This window comes from Cicer arietinum, chromosome 6 (genome assembly GCF_000331145.2).
Source record: "Cicer arietinum cultivar CDC Frontier isolate Library 1 chromosome 6, Cicar.CDCFrontier_v2.0, whole genome shotgun sequence".
Taxonomy (NCBI): Eukaryota; Viridiplantae; Streptophyta; class Magnoliopsida; order Fabales; family Fabaceae; genus Cicer; species Cicer arietinum.
This window is the reverse complement of record NC_021165.2, coordinates 49160336-49166445: the sequence shown is the minus strand read 5'-3', so window position 1 is coordinate 49166445 and position 6110 is coordinate 49160336.

Genomic DNA, 6110 nt, shown 5'->3' with positions numbered 1-6110 from the left:
ATGCTTGTGCCACGATCCGTTAACCATGCAGTAGTCCAGAAGTTGGATATACTACTGCTATGGGGATTATCCAAGGAGCTCAGGATGAGCTGGGCATGGATTGTGCTAAGGCACATGTTAGAGGCTTCACAGAGTAAGCTTGTGTTGCCTTATCCTCAAATGATTACCAAGATTTTGAAACACTTCAAGGTATCATTTGTTAATGAAGAATCTTCGAATACCACTCTAATTTTTGAAGAATCAATTGTAAACCAGATGCAATTGAAAAGGTTACATGGTATTTGGATAAGACCTCAGCCTAATGTTGAACCACCTCAACCTCATCCTCAACCAGCTATTGAAACAGCCCCTCCCGAGTTTGTTGCAAAATTAATGGAATTTATAGAAGTTCAGATGGCTCACAATGCCAAAATGCTAGAGTCACAGGCCAGAATGGAAGCAAATCTGAGGACTCTCCAGGCATCCCTGAATTCAGTTGTTCAGGATGTTGATGCTATTCAAGCGCATTTAGGCATAAAGCTGTCATTTGAAGATATAGCAGACATCGGTCGTCAAGCAACAGAGGAACCTAACCCAACTCCCCTAGATCATCCTACAACTCACGTTGAGGAGACACCTGCTGAGGGTAATACAGCGGTCTCTGCCTCTCCCTTAGATAATAGTGAGAACCAGCCCAGTTTAGGAGATTAGGAGTTTAGGATCTGTGTTGTTTTGTAATGACTTGGTGTATTCATTTCTTCTATATATATAATGCACTAGAACGTTTATTCCATTACTCTCTGAAATCATTTGCCATAATATTTTGATATGCTCATTTGTTGCTCTGATACACTGTTTTCAAACTTCAACCCCCAGTGCTTATGTTTAAATAACATAGGGGGAGGAAATTGTTTTTCTGCCTTTTTGCCTTAACTGACAAAGGGGGAGAAAAATTATTAACTTGCTAATGACTGCTGCATAATTTTTGATGATAACTCTGATGACTGATAATGAATTATTACAATGCTCTGATATTGTTAAATAGCATGTGTACTGTTATGCTCTGATCTGATGCTCTGATTTTATGATCTGACAATGGTACATATGATGCTATGAAATGTTGTTAATATTATGTCTTGAAATGCTCAACTCAAGTTAAAATTGTATGCTTGTCACTTATGCCAAAAGGGGGAGATTGTTGGACTTTAGTCCTCTTAATCCTAATTTTGACATAATTAACAAACATACAATGTTCATACATCATATGATAAATCTAACATTTTAACTGAGCAAGATTTCAGGAACAACAACTCAACCCTACATACTTGAGACAAATTGCTTGGAACTCAAGAAATCATCAAAAGTTGAATATCTACTGAGAAAATCGGTTAGGAAATCGATTTCGTAAAAGGGTTGTAAGGAAACATATTGTTTGTGGTTACACAATCGATTAAGCAATCGAATGGCACAATCAAAAATAAAAATTGTGCAAGTCAGTGGCAACCTGATTTACAGACTAATCGATTGACAAATCGATTGTGCACATCACAAAGTAAAAACTGATTGAAACAAATCGATTGGGAAATCGATTGGGTAAGTCACAGGGACAATCCATTTACTAGGCTAATCGATTGGCAAATCGATTGCTTAAATAATATTTCAAAAGTAACATGACCTGTGACAAACACAATATATTGGACAATCTATTGTGAGAATTTCAATCATGTTAAGTTTGATATCAATCGATTAGGAAATCGATTGAACTAAACAACTGGTAAGAACTTTTCAGAAAAATACTACCAAATCGATTGGCACTTCGATTAACATGAAAATAGCTAAGTCACTGTTTTAAACACAATCGATTGGCAAATCGATTGAAACAAATATTTTGAAATCACAGTGAACTCTCAGTTTGTGGCCAAATCGATTATGTGACTTAGTAAATCGATTAAGTAATCGATTGGTGTGACTTTATTATTGGAACAATGATATCGATTATGCAATCGACTCATATAAGTCTGCACATAATTTACTGAAAAGTGTTTTTAAAAGAATCGATTGGGAAATCGATTGGTTTATGTAGTTTCAAGATTCAAGAAAAACAAGACTCGCGATAATCGATTGGCAAATCGATTAGGCCTGTTTTATCACTTTAATGAATCGATTGGTAAATCGATATATTAGTTGTTTTTCAGAAACTATATAAACAGTTTTCAATCATTCTCTCAATAACTGATCATAACACTTGAATATACTTCAGAATACTGAAGAACTCTTAAGAACACTATGTTAACATTCTGATATTGCCTTTTTCAGATCAAGACCAAAAGATTATCCATAATCATTAAGAGAGCTGAAAAAGTATTCTTGAGAGAAAAGACAATGATCTCCTAAACAATCATTGAACAACCAGATTCTTGTGAGATACATTGATCAAGATTGAAGACAAACTTTTGTACTTCTTTTATTTTGTTTGTAACAAATACTCTGTAAAGAAACGACTGTGAAAAATCCAGCTAGAAACTGGTGGCGATCTTCTTGGGTGAAAGGCCTCATCAAGAAGGAGCTGTACTTGATTTTGTGTGAGTCTGCCGAGTGACTGCAAGGATCAAGGGGTTAAGCAATAGGAAAGAATTCGAGTTAGATAGATAGGTTTCGAGGAAACTAGACAATCTGTAAACAAGTCTCAATTCTTTCTATTGGAGAAAAAGCTGAAATCAAGTTGGATTGTCAAGACTGGATGTAGGTTGTCTTATTGACAACTGAACCAGGATAACCCTTGGTGCATTCTATCCCTTATCCTTTTTACGATTAATTGTCAATCTTGTATGCTATGCTATAATTCCGTTGTGTATGAAATATTGTGTTAATTTGATAACTACTGTCATATTCTGTAATTACGAGGTCATAATAATCAACATAATTAAATCTTAATTAAAATATACGTTACCAAGAAAAACAATTGTCTTGTAAAAATATCGTTACGCAAATAGTATTAGGCATCCAAAAAGAACCAATGCATAATTAAATTCGTTGTTATCATAGTTTTAAAAACCACAAAGTTTATTATTCGAGAAAAGCGAAACCAAGTTTTCATTCCAAAAAAAAAAAAAAAAGTCAAGTCTTCCATGCATTCCACTAACTTCATTCTTTTTGGTGATGATCTTGAGGTCCAACCTAAAAAAATTAATATTATATTAATTATATTAATAGAAATAAAGGAAAAATATGTAATTATAGTTATGAACATTAAAAAAAATGAATCAAAATTTTTCATCACAATAACAAAACTAGTGTTTTAACACAAAATAATTTAGATTATAAAATCTTATTTCGACATGAAACTTGTTTATTTTAGAAAAACTTCCAAATTTTAGCTATTCAGAATCCGAACCTAAACTGCCATTATAATTATAAACAAATAAATGAGCATTAATATGCTCAATTAAATTAAATAAGAACAACGAATATAGCAACTAGTAGTTGTAAGAAAACTACCAAATAACAAGCAAAGGTATGTGATAAGAACAAGGTCTCCACATCTAAGACATGAAGTTTTATTTAAATTACTCGATACTAGATTCTCTCTGTTTGCTAGATGTTAAATCTAGAAGAAATAAATCATATCTAAATACTAACAACTAATTAATCTTTGTCAATGTTACTTTATATAACTAGATTTATTCACATTAGTCATAGTTAATTTTGGACCAGAGAAACTAGGCATTATCTTAACTTATTTTGTTTCAAAGCCAAGGTTGATTGCTTTTTCTTGGACTCATCCTCTGCAAGTTCAATTTAATGTGATCTGAGAGAGCTTAATAATTCTTCCAGCTTAAGAGTATTTAGATCCTTTTATTTCTGAATGGCACTGATCTTACGTCTCCACTTGCTTTGCAGACTTCTTATAATTTTTTTACATGATCAACAATAGTATAACTTTTCTCAAGTATCTTTAATCTTGAGACCAGAATTTGGAATTTGGAATTTGGAATTTGGAATCTGGAAAATATTGTTTCAATATCTTCATCTTCTTCCATCTTGAACAACTTATACATATTGACTAGGAGGTTGGCCTTTGCTTCCTGAACTTGATTGCTTCCTTCATAGGTCATAACCAGACTATCATAAATACTATTTGATGTCTCCTTGTTGGTGTACTTGTCAAACTCCTTGAAAGTGATTGCATTTATCATGAATGTTCTAGACTTATGATGCATCTTGTACATCTTCTTGTGATCACCATCCATATCTTTCATTGGAATCTCAATAGAATCAGTATTCTTTGGAGCAGTATAACCATCTTCCACCTTCCAATACTCAAAAAGGCCTCCATCAAACATATGTGGTTTGTTGATGTTTCCTCCAGCAGCTTCTTCATTGAATCCAAACATGCTGAACCCTTGGATATTTCCTCAAACACGGTAAAGTGCTCAACCTTGAAACTGAGCTCTGATGCCAATTAAAGGTGCAAACACGAGAATAGAGGGTTGAATTGTGTTTGACTAAGTTGATAACTTTTTTATTATTTGATTAAAGTGGTTCAAACTTGATAATTTACTTAGAGTAGAAGCAATCATAAAACTAAGGAGTGTAGGAATAAAGCTACACAAGTAATTTAACCTAGTTCACCTTAACTTGGCTACACCTAGTCCTTTCAATCATAAGGATTTAATCCACTAAATCAACAACTTGAATTACACCTTAATTTAGTCCTTTTTAATTATGAATTGTACCTTTATTCCTAGCTTGGTCACCAATGACGGTCACCAATGACCTTATTCAAAAGTAATTCTGAAAGAGATGTTTTTTGATAATATGTTCTTTAACCAATTCTTTATTTATGAATCCAATATAAGCAATTCTTCTAGATTAATTCTATTCATATTTTGTTCATATTGAGTTTGTAAAATCATCAGATTGATAGTGTTCATATTTTGTTCAGATTGAGTTTGCATATTCTTCATATTGATATTGTTCGTATTTTGTTAAGATTGAGTTTGTATATCCTTCAGATTGATATTGTTCGTATTTTTTTAAGATTGAGTCTGTATATCCTTCAGATTGATATTGTTTGTATTTTGTTAAGATTTCTTTCGCAAATTCTTCAAATGAAACTTCCTTCCTATTGCTTGCTTTGATCTGGGAGGGAAAAAAGTCACTACAAGAAAATTACCATATACCTACGGGTTTTTTAGTTACGGCCCTTAAAACTGAAGGTATAGGTGTCATATAGCTACGAAAACAATGCCCGTGGGTATAGTCCCACAGAGACACATATAAACTTTCTCATTTATTTCCTATCTAATAAAAATAATATGAAACACTCTTTTCTCTCCTTCAAACCTAGCCGTCATTATTGTAGGCCATCTCTGGCCGTCGTTGGAGCTTGTTAGAGATGATGGAGAATCAATAATATGTTGATGCTTTAGCAATGTGTTATCTCATTCTTATGCCTCTATAACTCTTATGTTGTCGCGTTTCGGTTTCCCTCCGCCGTTTTGTGAGCACACCACCGCCATCTTATTTGTTTCTTGCTACTGCTGTTCTTGATCTTCACATTTTGGGTGAATTCTCCACTCTTGTTTGGATAGATTGTGTAGAAACCCAAAATCTTCAATTTTGAAAACCCTAACATTCATTCTCTTTCTCTCTCTCTCTCTTTCTTTTTTCTAATATGAGATTTAACTCTTATTGTTATTAAGTAATTTATCTTTAACATTGTTTATCTTGTGTTGGAGTTTTGATTTTAAATTTTTTTGTCTTGTGTTGAATTTTTTTTGACTCACCCTATTCGATTTCAGCCACTTTCAGGTTTTTAGTTTAAGCGCAAAAATTACTCTACTTCAAAATGAGGGATTTAAGTTTCAAAATTACTTAACTTCCATCAATACCCATGTCAAAATGAGGTCTTTTAAATTTCTTTTTCTATGTTAGTTTCAACTTCGTATAAAATATATATTCGAAATATCTGTTTAGTTATATGTAATTTCTATGCTGTTTTGAATTTTCGCGACTTTGATTGAGAGTTAAGGTTCATTTTAGGGATTTTCTCATTGTTGCGATATTTGTGGTTTAATTGAAATGCTTGCTTAACTTGTGAATAATTGTCACACACGACACAATAAAAA